Source organism: Heliangelus exortis, chromosome 2 (assembly GCF_036169615.1).
Source record: "Heliangelus exortis chromosome 2, bHelExo1.hap1, whole genome shotgun sequence".
NCBI classification, from domain to species: Eukaryota; Metazoa; Chordata; class Aves; order Apodiformes; family Trochilidae; genus Heliangelus; species Heliangelus exortis.
Genome location: NC_092423.1, coordinates 143,281,531 through 143,295,148, shown reverse-complemented (window position 1 = coordinate 143,295,148; position 13,618 = coordinate 143,281,531). Strand labels below are relative to the sequence as shown.

Sequence of the window (13,618 nt, the reverse complement as noted above, 5' to 3'; positions counted from 1 at the left end):
CTAGGCTGAAGGCAGGATTTAATTTCTCTCTCTGCTGTAGAAGAGCTGAGAACTCCACTTTGTTGTGGTTTACCAGCTACATACTGGAACTGCGACTTTACACCTCATTCAGAGCATGCCTGGTTTTAATTAACATTTCTTTTCTATCCCTTTTTCAAATGTGTTATCCCACTAAAAATTTTTTGTGACAGAGCTGGCTGGGTACACATGGTGTACTGAAGTATTGACAATCCTTAGGAATCTACTATTGAGCTGAAATGTAGATGGCCTGTTCCATGGGGAAGTCACTGATGCCAGAATTTTAATGTAATGAAGACATATGAGGAACTTTTGAAATTGCAGCAGAAGGAGACTCCAATAGCACAAATAACACTATGGGCTCTTTTTTTCTCACTAAGGGTTTGCCATAATTCTTGTTGTACCAACATGACTGATGAGATGTTAAAATGTGCCACGGTAATAATCCTTGTGACTACACTGTTTTGGATGAGGATAGGAGAGTTTAATGCTTACTTGATCCTAAATATCCCTAATTAGAAAAGTGTGCTTCCTTTTGCTGGACTGGTATTTTGTAGTACCTGAGCTCTCAATATCTAAGAGTCTTAATTGAATGGTTATGGGTTTGTAAGCTACAGCCTTGTAGCTCTTAATATACTCAAATAGAAGAATGAATGTGGCTTATTATTTTTTTAACAATTTTCCCAGAGAGTTGGTGGAATTCCCATCCCTGGAAGCTTTTAAGCCCAGGCAGCACGGGGCTGTGAGCAACCTGATCTAGTGGGGGGTGTCCCTGCCCATGTCAGAGGGGTTGGAACGAGGTGATCTTTAAGGTCCCTTCCAACTCTGAAAAAATCTATGATTCTGTGATTTACTGTGAGGGTGGTGAGACACTTGTACAGGTTGCCCAGAAATTGTAGATGCCCCATCCCTTGAGGTGCTTAAGGCTAGGTTGGAATGGGCTTTGAGCAACCTGGTTTAGTGGGAGGTGTCCCTGCCCATGGCAGGGGGGTTGGAAAAGGATGATCTTTAAGGTCCTTTCCAACCCAAACCATTCTACATTTAATATCTCTTGCTATGTAGTGGACAGAGTTCCAAGTGACAGTATTTGGTTGGCAGTGTGATGAGAGTGTCCCTCAGCAAGGTTTAGTGACCCTGCTTGGTGGAACATCATTGGAGAGCACATCAAAGCAGAGTGCTGCTGGCTGCCTGACCATTAATGCAGAAATGAAATCCAGTCATGGTGACCCTTAAGCAGTGAAGAGTGCATGAGTACAAGAATGGATCTGTCCAGGTGCACCGTAGTCCCATGGGACTGCAGTTAGGAGAGCTGCCAGGCCCAAACTAGCTGCAAAGGTGTCAACTTTTCAAGCAGAAAACCTTGGTGGGCTGAGGAATTACTACTGCTCAGACAAGTCTGTAATCTAAGGTGCTGTATGGACTGAAATTATTCTTGTATCTGCTCAGAGATATAACTCTTATACTTCACTTGATGTGCAGTGATGGAGAGTGAAGAGAACCACTACCACATCACTTGTCTTTTGAAAACTGGGCAGTGCTATTTCTGTCTCCTCTTGGTCACAGCCCTGAGAAAGGGGATGGAGATGTGGCAGTAGTACCTGTGCCAGGGAAGGTGGTTTTGGGTTCTCAAGATTTTGTATCCATTGCAGCTCAAGTACATTTTGTTCCCAGGGATGTTTTTGTTCTTTATTTCTGGGGCTTTTCCTCCTGAATATCTTGGTGGTGAAGAAAAATAGGGCCAAGGGAAATCCCCCAGAGGACAAAACAAACAGCTAGTAGGAAAATAGCCTAGATGGAGAAGAGTTCTTTATGGTCCTAATTCACAGCATCTGATTCTCCTTCTCTGGCGGGCAAAAGAATATTACTGGCCTGATTGGCTCAGAGCTGCCCTGCAGACCCCAGCATCCAAACTCTTTTTCATAAAAGTTTACTACATATAATAAAAAGAATCAGAACCCAGATAGTCACACTAAGATGCATGACTTACCTGAAAACTATCCCAGCCAGTGTCTTCCCAATGCGTGACCCCCCTTTTACATTCTCATAGATGAGAAGTCAAGAATGACTCAATCCCAGGTTCCTGCACGTGCAATAAGGGAAGCCTTTTGCTAAATGTTTGTTTTCCACACAGTAAAACAAATTCCTCAAGCACTTAATACTTAGCCTTGTCTCCTGCTTGAAAGACTGCTGTGAGCCCTCTGCCACTGGGCAAGCATTAGCATTTTTTTTCTGAAGTGAAAGAGCAGCAGCATTTCAGTTCCAGTGAAGTGTTGCTGCTTTGTCAAAGTCTAGTTGACCCTGAAACTTGTCACTGCTCTTTAGTTTTAAGTAAGCCAGAAAAGCAGGGTTTCTGATGTGCCAGGTTTTGAATCATGCTTTGGGCTGTATTGTCTCCAAAAGGTTGAGGAGGAGGTCACTTTCCTTATCTTAACCTTGCACAACTTTCTGATTGTCTTCTGCTGAAGCACTAAATGCTGCTGATAACATGGGGAGGGAATTTCTTCTCCACAAATGTAATTTCTGTGGCAGTTCCTGTTCAAACTGTTCAGATGCTTTTGTCTGATGTTTTGCAGCAGAGCATTCATGAGCATTTTTTTCAGCAGGAGAGCTCTGCTGTGTGTGCAGTTCACCCTTGATATTATAACACATTTGTCTTTAATTGGATGGCCCTATTGAACTTACACCTGTACACTGTTGTGGCAGAAAAAGTGCTTCTATTGGCTTTGCTTACAAAGGCATGGGGGATGCAGAAGTGTAGAGAAGCATCATTTCTGCTCTCTGTTAATAACTAAATATGTAAAATAATAAATTAAAAATATTGGCCACTCTTCAGAGAAGTAAAAGGAGCACTGTCTTGAAAATGCAGCTGTGGGATGTGCAAGCACGATTCTTGTTCAGGAGATTTTGTATTCTAATTCTACCTCACACCTCTGCCACCTGGTGCTCTGCTCTGCTCAGCTCATAATATTTTGAGTATTTGTGACTAGCTGGACAGCTACAGCTGTAGATATGATGTGATCGAAAATCCTCTGAGACATTGAAACACTTGGAGGCGAGGAAAGGTGTTGCTAAAGAGCACACAATGTAACTGGAAAGTGATGGTAGGAAGCCCGAATAGTGCTGAAGGCACTGTCTGCTTAATTAATTAATTTTAACATTTAAGGAACAATGTTTTTTAAAAAGCAACTATATTGTGGGGATTTCTGTCTCCCATCCAGAAAAACAACAGATCCATCCAGAAAAACAAGAAAGAAACATATTTCTATTATGTGCCATTTTATTACTGTTTAGTAGGCTGGCTTTTTTGATTTTTTTTTTTGTTTGTTTTTTTTTGTTTTGTTTTGTTTTGTTTTTTTTTAATTTTAAATGTTGATAGCTTTTAAATCAAATTCAATGCCATTGCAGTGCTAAGTCTGCTTCACAGTGATGTCTTCCCTGTGTCTTCTGAACCTTTCCTGAGAACCTATTTTCACACAGTCCCTTCCTTGCACAACTCTCCACCTATTTGCAGCCTTGCTGTGGGATGGCTCTGCTGCTCTGGCTGATGCTTCTTAATACCAGACCTCAGGTTGTGACACCTTCCCAGCACAAAGCACTTGTCTGGTAGTTTTGCTTTTGCATTGCCATATTCCAATTAATTGTTTTCCACCTATTTTCCCCCTTGACCTGCTGCTGCTGCCCATGCTGAACCTGTGTCCCAATACATATCCCATGCTACCCAGAAATCTCATGCACAGGAAGCATCTGGCTGTTCCCTTGCTGCACACGGCATTCTTTCAGCGGATTATCTCTGTTTCATTCTGCTCTGCTTTGGCACAAAGCCCTGAAAAAGTCATTTGACTAACCCCAAGCTCTCTGCAGACCCAGATCACTCATCCCTCGCCGCTCTTGAGACGCAAGTGATTCCTCTTCTGCCCACCTGCTTGGAGCTGGCTGCCCTGGGGAAGTGGGCATGTACCAGGTTTGCTTTTACCTCTTCTCATTGCTATATATGGTTCCTATCACCCAGAAGAGGAACTGCAATTTGCTAGGAGAAGGTGAATCAAAATATGCTAAGCTTCAGGAAGTGACTTCTAGGATTGAGATGGGATTTTTAAGCATCTGCTTCAAGTATTCACATTGTGTGGGGTGGCTTTGTCCCAGGGTTCTGCATTTGCAGGTGTTCCACTGGGAGAAAAGGGAAGTTAGCTTTGGTTTTGCAGGTGTAAGAGAAAACAAGTGTCTGTGGCTTTCTACTGTCTTTACACTGTTTTTGGGTTTTGTGTGGTTATTTTGTTTGTGGGGGATTTTTTTTTTTGTGTCTGGCACAACTTCTCTGCACAGGCTTGGCAGGTGCTCCATGCTCTGTGCTTTCTTTTGTTGAGTCAACAATAAATCCAGCCAGAGGAGAACAGCTTAATGTTCTCTAGTAATCATCTAGCCAAAATCCTGGCTAAAATCTCCTCATTGCTCCAGCCAGTGTAGCTCCTGGGTTTCCTTCTTTTTGTCCCAAAAGGGACATTTGTGTGTGTGGTGTGTATGGGAGGGTCTGTGTTATACCTTGTTACGTGTTCAAGACCAGGCTGGATGGGGTTTGGAGCAACCTGCTCTAGTGGAAAGTATCCCTACCCATGGCAGGGGTGATGGAACTAGATGATTTTTAAGGTCCCTTCCAACTCAAAACCATTCTGTAGTTTTATGATTGGATACCAGGAGTAGGGCAGGTGATGTTGGTGCAGCAAGGAGTGGCCAGGACCTCTGGGATCCCCACATTGCTGCTGAAGTATGTGCCTAACATGGTCCCTTTAGGAAAATCAGGGGAGCCTTCAATTGCTATGTACCACCTTTTCCCAGGGTCAGAATATTCTACTTGGTTCCAGAGAAATTGGTTTGACTTTGACACTGGAGCTCTAGGTTTTACTCTTGTAGGTTGGTGCTCTGTTGATAAGATTAATGATGTTGTCATGGTTATCTTAATGGTGTTTCAACAAAATGCCCTCTTTTTGGGCTGGGCAGGAATATGGGAATCTTTTCCTTCATATGTTGTTTTTTAACTTTCCTATCAGCAGTAAAAGCTTTGAGGTGTGATTGCCAATGCTGAGACCAGAAGGTCTGTTCAAAGAATTCAAAACTTCCTGATTCCTGAGGCCTGACAAAAGATAATAAATGGTTGGGGCTGCTGACATTCACCAAACCTCTCAAAATATGCTTGCAAGGAACAAACGCCTGTGAGAGACATACTTATTTGTTACTGTGTATGCTCATACATTAGAAAGCTTAATGTCTGCTTGAAGCCTGGGTGACAGGGACTCCATTTACACTGTGTCTGGCTCTTAATCATTATGATAATTCCTTATACATCTTCTCTAAAAGGTAGATTAAGTCCAAGCATGACAAAACCTCCTCCTGGGATAGTTCTGAGATCTGCCCAATAAAACCAGTGTTAGCTTTATACTAATTTTTTTGAAGCAAACTCCTTATTTACCTAATACCAAGCCATGCAATTACTTAAAGACATTCTTTTTCTCCTCAACGATGAAATAAGCCCTAAAGTCTCATCAGTGGGGCCACTGGGATACCTGCAAACGAGGTCTCTCAGCTTAGCAGAGGTTTTCTAATCACTGCTGATGTGGTGCCCTGTAAGCAGCAATCATTAGCAAGATGTTGTGTGGCTGCTGGCAGTTTCCAGCCTGGCTGTAGAATACACTGGGGGCTGTGCTGGGCAGGGTTAGGGAAATCCTCAAGCAAGTGATAACCCTGCTGTCAGCACGGGCAGCCGTAAGCAGAGCCGACATCCTGACGGAGGCCAAGCAGTGATGTTCAGTTCCCAGAGCACTCTTTTCAAACTGCAAGAATTTATTTTCCCCACTTGGGGCCCCTGGGCTTGACTTCCAAAACAAAAACCACGTTCTGAGCTTTATGTTCCTGCGGGAAATCAGCTGGCTTGCTCCTGCTGAAGCTCTCCTAGTGCTGCTAAGGTGTAAAAAAGAAACCAGGTTCTGGCTTACTCCTGAAATTTAATTTGCCAGCTCGGCTCTTTTGGTGGGCCCTGCATTCCCCATATGGGCTGTGCCTGTGCAGGGAAGATCCCACAGCATTAGGACATGCTGCCAAATGCAGATCTGCTCCTCGGGTGCAGCTGCTCTTGCTGCCTGCAGCTGTTTCAGCTCACTTTGTGTGAGGTGTCTCTCTTCCAAGTGAGTAAACCACAGATTTACTTCCCACATGATTACCAACTTTTATGGAAAGCTTATGGCTCCCTACGAGGTCTCGTCCTCCGTTCCCACTGTGCTGCTGCTTGTCTGAAGGCAAATTAAACAGATCTATTCCTATCTGGCTGAAGCCATCGAGTTACTTAAACAGATTGACCTGATTTAGGCTTATCAGTTTCTTTAATGAGGTATCCTATGCAACTTCTGCTTGGCTTTTTGCCATCTTTCTCATTAAAAAAGTTTATTTTGGAATCTCTTTGTTCCAGGTGGAGTTATTGCCAGCTAGTTGGCTGGATATATGCCTGACCCTTACCCCCTTATAATGCTTTGATTTTAATTTTTTAATCTAGCAAAGGCACAGAGAAATGATCTTGCTTATAAAGGTACGATTTGGAGAGCATTTTAACTTTATCCAAAGAGCAACAGTGGAGATGATGCTTCTTACCTCTGCCTCCATCAAAATAATCCTGCAAAACAGAAAGTGTTTCAAGATTAAGATGCTGTCTCTTGCAGCCTGGGTGAGATGCCTGTTTGCAATAACTTTTTAAAATTACAACAGTGACAGATCCCACCCAGGCTGGAGGATAATCACCTCCTTCTGGAATTTCTGCATGAAGTCAAGTCTTCAGGATCATCAAATGATGGGTATCTGTGAAGGGCTAACCTCAAGTATAGGAAAAAAATCATTATCGATGCATGGAGAAACTGGTGTGTTTTCTGGGATTGGTATGCACCAAAAATGGCTGAATTAAGCTAGATTTGCTCTGATAAAACTGCACTCTGCCCTGGAGCATCTGTCATGGCCCCATCTTTCTTGATTCTCATGATCCATCTCCTCCAGCCAGTTTAATAGCAGACTCATTTTAGGGGGTTGTAGTTGTGCAGGTGCCCCCCTCTCACTGAGCCACATTGCAAAGTGGACACCAGCTCCCACTGCTCTTGCTTTAGTTACAGAGGAGGTGGGCACAACATTACTCTTTTTACTGTAGATGCAGTGAGCCGAGACGGTCCTGTACTTTCTGGCCTTGCTTGCTGGAGCAGAGAGTTTAAAAGGTTGGATACATTCTAGTCCCAATGCAGGCACAGTGATTTAGGGGCAATTGGACACTCCCTAGCTGCACCTGGAGCTCTGTTGCTTGCAAAACACACCTGGGATCCCTCCTGCTTGGATCATAGGCCCACCAAAAGTTGCCAGAGAAGACCTAATTTAAATCATTGTAACCATGGAAAATACTGACCTAAGTCAATCAGTTAAGACCCTATGAATATTGCTCCTAAGATAGAGGTCCTTAGAGCTCTCTGGGTCTGCATCAAATGAGCCTGTATCTCATGTAGCTCATGAAGGAAGTTGGTTTGTTTGATTGAGCACAGTATGTAACCAGCCAGTTCTTAAATACAGGGGACAAAGCAAATTATGTTGAAGTCATTGTAATTTTATTCCATGAATTAAATGGGAGTATATTGCAACTTCTTTTGTGAAATTGGGTACTAAAATTTACCATCTATGGGTTAACCTCTGTATCTGTGTGTATGTGTGTGCGTGCATTCACACACAGTTTTGCTCAGAAACTTTGTTAGGCCTTTTATTGAACCTCTGTGTTGATTAGAATAAGGTAATTAAGCTGCTAGAAAAAAATCATATCTGATTTTGAGATTTGTTTTAATAGTGTCGATCAACGTTTAGTTTAGGGCTATTTCAAGTCACTCCAGACCCATAATTGTGTTAATACACTGAAATCCCTGTGCTTAAAACCCTTTGTTATAAACTGTTGACCAAGTCTGGGACTAGGAGTGAATTCATCCACACTTAGGCTGCTCTCTGAGAAGGGTGGATCTTCCTTGTTCTTTTCCCTGATTCCTGTGCAGATCACTCCAACCTGTTCCTTACTCAGTCTTCCCTCTCCCTGTACAAACCATTTCCCCTGATCCCTGTGTAAGTCATTCCAATCCAATTCCAACCCCTACATATCCCCTCCATGTATTAAATAACAGACTGAACTTTGCCATTGAATTCTGTTGTTGTGCTTTTATAAATCCATATTAAAATCACCTTTTTTCTGATATCTTTCTCCGTGATTCTGTAAGCAACCTTAAAACCTTCCACTTTCACCTGTGACAGGGGTTGTTTTGTTTTTTCCTTCAGCCACTGCATCATTTATGTACTGCACATCAGCCAGGGCCAGATCTGCCACAGGGCCTCTATGTGCATGCAGTCATGTCTTTTTGAAGGCCTTTGTCAAGGCTATAAGGTGCTTCAGATCCTTCACCTTGAGCCTTCAACTAAAAATACCACCCAAGCTCTTCCTCCTCCCCCCCAAATAAATTACTCAATAAGCATTACTCACTGTTTTCTTTCAGAGCATAGATTATTAATCCTGCAGATGAGATCCTGAGCAGAGTGGGGAGTGAGGACATCTGTTTCCTTCTCAAAAGAAATCATGCTTGTGAGATGACTTCTCTGCAAAAGCCCATCTTTTCCATGTGTGTTGGGCACAAGATATATAATGTTGAGATCCCAGGAAAGTGCTGGCAGAGGAATGTCCAATATTTGGGTGCCAGTTGTGCACAGCCATGAGATAGATGGCAAATACTCCTGCCAAGGTGCAACATACTGGGACATTACCCCAGGTACCTCAGGGAACATGACTCCTCCTTCTCCTCCTCCTCCTCCTCCTCCTCCTCCTCCTCCTCTCCTCTCTTGCTGCTACTATTGCTACTATTCTTCATTGTAATCAATCATAATAATTTTTTCTCTTAAGACAAAGTCCCTGCAGATTTTAGGTGCCATTGTAGGAAGAAGGCTGCTAGCCAGAAGGGGTTATATGCGGAATTTTGCAATCAGGCATCCTTTTAGTCTCTTCTTGTTGCCTCTCTGATGTTTCCTGAAGCAAAGTCTATCAGAGCTGACCAGGTCTAACAGGTACATTTTGCATCTTTGCTGCATATATACAGTAAGTAGGGGCAAATTACCAGCTCCAGTGAAGTGTCAGTTTGCTTTTTTATCCTGGTTGAAATAAAACCAATTTAATACAAAACTGATGCAGAAGAAAAGCCTTCTGCTTTGGTGAATACATCAGCTCTGCTTCTGTTTCAGACACCCAGTTTAGGCGCTAACATTTTCATCTTAAATGCGTGGTTAGAAGAGCATGGCAGTGAAACTCAAGATAAGTCTTGCATAATAGATACCTTCTATATAGACACACATTTTAATCCCGGACAGAGAGAGGAACATACTGTGTGTGGCTCTTGGCCTAGGGAATAGAGTGGGATGCAGGGAAGTGGAAGCAATCCCCCAGCACCAGCAGTAGCACCACTCTCCACATCCCAGCAGTGCTCTCCAGCCTCGGTGCATAGCAGAGATTGCTCTGGGATATCACAGCATTTGTCACTGTTGAATTTTTATAGACCTGATTCAGCAGATCATTTACATCTGCATTATTTAAGTGAGTGGGAAACCCACTCTGTCTTTATGAAGTTAGATGCAAGTCTAAGTGTCTTGCTGAGCTGGGATTAATGTAGAGACAATAAATAACTCCTTCCTGGCTTGGAAAGCAGGCTGGGACCAGCATTCCTAACCTGATTAGATTTAAGATGTTTCAGTTCTGAGTGCCTAGTTTGAGATACTTCAGCACACAAGTTTATCACAAAATACAAGCACCCATGAGACAAACAGCCTTAACTGTACAGAACCACATTAAACCATCCAAACACTTATTTACTCAGTGTTTTCCAAAGTGTGCAGTCTCAACTGTTGGATAATGAATAAAAAGCTGTCCAGAGGGCCATATATATTGGATTTGCAGACAGTATTATTGTGTTGTGGCCAAACTGACCACAGACAGACATGTTCTGACTCAAGTACTTGGGTCGCAGCCTACGTGAGAGCCACAAGAGTTGGGAGAAGGTGTTTCTTGTGTCTTTGTGCATGCCCGGTGATCCTGGCCCCATGTCCCTGTGCTGGGGTCTGCTAAATCACTCATTAAAATCAAGGAGGTTTTTGAGTGAATAAGGAGTGCAGACTCTATTGCTGCAGATTTTATTTCCTTCCATTCATTTTCCTTTGATTATCAGTACAACGCCTTATTTTTGCACAGCATAATATTTTATTAAAGGCACATTTGTAGCTAATAGCATTTATGAAGAGGCAGCTTTGACTGAAACTGCATTGAATGTCACTTAAATAATGAATAGGAATGCCATATATTCATTAAAATTTGAACAATGATTACTGTATGTCTAATAGGGATCCCTTTTGATGCGTATGGCCAGCAGCCATTAAAATATAGTGGGAATTCTTGTTTGCAGGCTCACAGTGGCTGATAATAACACTCTTGAAAAGTATTTGTAGCTCAAGACACTGAATTTACAATAGGGATTCATCGTAGCTAACAGCAGCTCTGAAGATTAAAATTTTACCATCATTCAGCACTACTATTTCTTGTTTTATTTTCTTTTTCAAATCTCATGTGTAAAGAAAGGATTTTACTTCCCTGTCAGTCTGCAGGGTTAGTTTTCTGCTGTCCCCTATGAGAAACTATCTACTTTAAAAATACTATCTAGTATCCCCAGCTGCTGCAAACTGGTTCCAGCATCCCAGTGGGAGAGGTGGAGACTGGTCAGATGAAGGGCTGCACTTTTTGTGGCTTTTTCTGCCTCTCTTCCTTTCACAGCAAACCAAGCATAGAAAGAAGAAAAGACAGCGTGTAGCTAACACTGGGATGTTGTTTCGAGTGATTTGGCACCTGACTTCCAACCACTGTGACTAACATAATCTTTAATATAAATAAAGCTGTCCAAAAGACATTTAAAACATGGCAATACTTGTCCTGAAGACAAGGCAGTGTTTAGCACCTGCCCTGAAGACAAGGCAGTGTTTAGCACCCTGTCCTGGATGCATTCTCTGCACAGAGTATATAGTCACTTGTGACACTCCAGTTTCTTGTGACCCTCTCAACATAGCATTGGTTTAAAGAAAAAAAAAATTAACTCAGAGGATTTGTAGAATTTAGAAATGGAAGCGACCTACTGGGTCATGGAGTCCATTCTGTACACCCTGCTAATCTTTCCTCCCAGCCTTTATATTTCTGGGCTTTTTAATGTTTGTAGATGCATTGCTACTGCCACAATTTATCCAGCTCAGTAATGTGTGGATATCACTTGGCTCTAACAAGGAGACTCATGTGGCACTTTGAAGTTTGAGAAATATATGGAAAAATCCTGCTCATATCTGTCCCAGAAAGTGACTTTGCTTATCTTACAGTAAATATGAAGTACTTAAAAAAATTATTAACTACAGAGTATTGTAACTCTTTGCTTAGACCTACAAAGCTGACCCAACAGAAGCAGTGTAGTGCAGTGGCTAAGATGACTGACAGATTTATACTCTTTATTTTGACCTTGAAAAGGTCACTTAATAGAGATTTCATTTCTACCCTTGTCCATTTTGCAGGGCAAGGTTTATCTGAGCAAAAAGTACTTACTTAACATCAGTAGAGCACCTTCTGTGCCAGGACCCTGAGCTGTATCTCTCAAGTCTGGCCAAATAAAAAATAAGTTGTTCTTCTGAAGATATAGGTCTCTGAGAGAATCCTGTAGGGTTGGGTTTTCAACTGGCACAAAGCACTGAAATTGTTCTTAAGGATTTGGGAAACTGTTTGAATTTAGTTTTCCTTCTGTTGTCAAGGATGTCGTCTCTTGATTTCCCTGATTCTTTCCCTCCTGTGTTCAGTTCCGATCTGGCAGCAGGAGCTGGAAGACTCACATCCTTGTGCATTAAACAGGATGCAGCTCCTAATTATTATCTTGATTAAATTTTGTGATTAAGTGGTCTGTAATTGTCTGTAAGCTCAGACTTTCCAAGATATTACTCAGAGCTGTGTTGACTGATGATCATCTGGTCAGGGTTGAGGTGGCACTGCCTTGATTAAATCTTACTTTAAGGGGAAGTGGCACACATCTCTACGTGCACTTAAGATCTGTGGAATTTTTGTTAAATTTCTCTTTGCTGAGCAATATATAAAAGCCTATCAGGTGCAAGGCTAGATAGGTAATAAATGTCAAGAAAGTAGCTATTGAGACTTGTATGTGTAAAATATATTAATGACTCCCTGTTTAATTTCAGAAGACAGAAAACCACCAGATTCATAATTAATTAATTCCTAATAGTATGTAGGAAAAAACAGAGAAAAGAAATACATTGTAGTGACAGAACTTCCCCTTGATGACTAAAGCTACAGCATCTTTAAAGTTAGAAAAGAAGCAATTTTGTGTCTTTCTGTGTTCTCAGAATAAACCACCCGTGTCTTTAAATTTTACTCCTTTATTATGCTATAATATATTGATAAATAATAAAAGTAATAAGGCCATGCTCCTTTTAACAAACAAAGGGCAGTCTGGTAGTCAAATGTTGTTTTTCAAGCTCTATGCAACTTGGACTTGAAGACTTGAACATCATCCAGGAATAAGAGTGTGGAGATGAAATCCACTTGGATAAAAAGCACAGAACAATGTGACTTGACAGGCTGAGTCCTAAAGGGCAGCAGTGTTGGATCCAATAGTCCCTCTCATTTTGAATAATTGCTGTGCAACACAGAGTCAAACATTTATTGCTGAGTACAGGCACATTTGCTCTCCCTGGCGACCCTCTATAAGCAAATGTGCAATCTGATTTTATTACCAGGAGTGCAATTCACACAAAGTGTTTGCTTCACAGAATTAAATAAACCTGGACAAAGGACAGTCAATACTATTGTTTTGCTTTCTTGCATTTAAATGCTGACTACTAGACAGCTCAATTACAAGCCAAGAGCAAGAACAGGTCTTTATAAAGGATTCATAAGGGATTCACGTGGAAAAATTCACCTGTAAGGAAAAGCTCACTGGAGCACCAGAATCAAAGGGTTACTTCTCTGTAGACAAAGCTTTCAGACTAGTGCCTTCATCTAAGCAGATCATGGCAGTCAGTGGCCAATGGGAATTAGTTTGATGGGAGAAATCTTTGCCAAAAAATGTGTTTCCAAACTGGAGTGGATGAGCAGTGGTGAAGCTTTGATTTTGTTGCCAATGCAGCATTTGAAGAGCGAAACAATATTGGTGGCTGAAAGAGCTTCTGGGAGACATTTGAATGCACGCCATGAGTTTATGAACTGGAAACATCTTTCAGTGCACAGGAAAAGGACATCTCAGAGCAGCACTTGCCTGGGGAAGGGCTGGGACCAATTTTGTCTGTAGGTATGAGACCAATGAGGCTGGGGATCTCTTCGGTGCAATTAAAAGTAAAAGCATGTGGTGCCTGGCTTGTAGTGATGACAGCACAATGCACTTTTGTGGAGGGACATTAGGAGCTACTTGAAGTGCCAACTAGTGCCTTATTTGTTTGCTAGTGTAATCCTTTTTCTTTCTGCCAGCTT

The 13,618-nt window shown here is 42.0% G+C and overlaps 1 protein-coding gene across 2 annotated transcripts in view; it reads left to right on the top strand.

Moving 5' to 3' along the window:
- The window catches only part of ST3GAL1 (ST3 beta-galactoside alpha-2,3-sialyltransferase 1), a 76,664-nt gene that overhangs the window by 18,091 nt on the left and 44,955 nt on the right, over positions 1–13,618 (top strand). The window contains exon 1 of one of the 2 annotated variants that reach the window (XM_071738432.1): positions 3,880–3,979. The exons of the other annotated variant lie outside the window; for it this stretch is intronic. The gene's annotated coding sequence lies outside the window, so the exon portion shown is untranslated. Of the gene's footprint in view, positions 1–3,879; positions 3,980–13,618 lie in introns of those variants that run through there. 2 annotated transcript variants of the gene reach the window in all.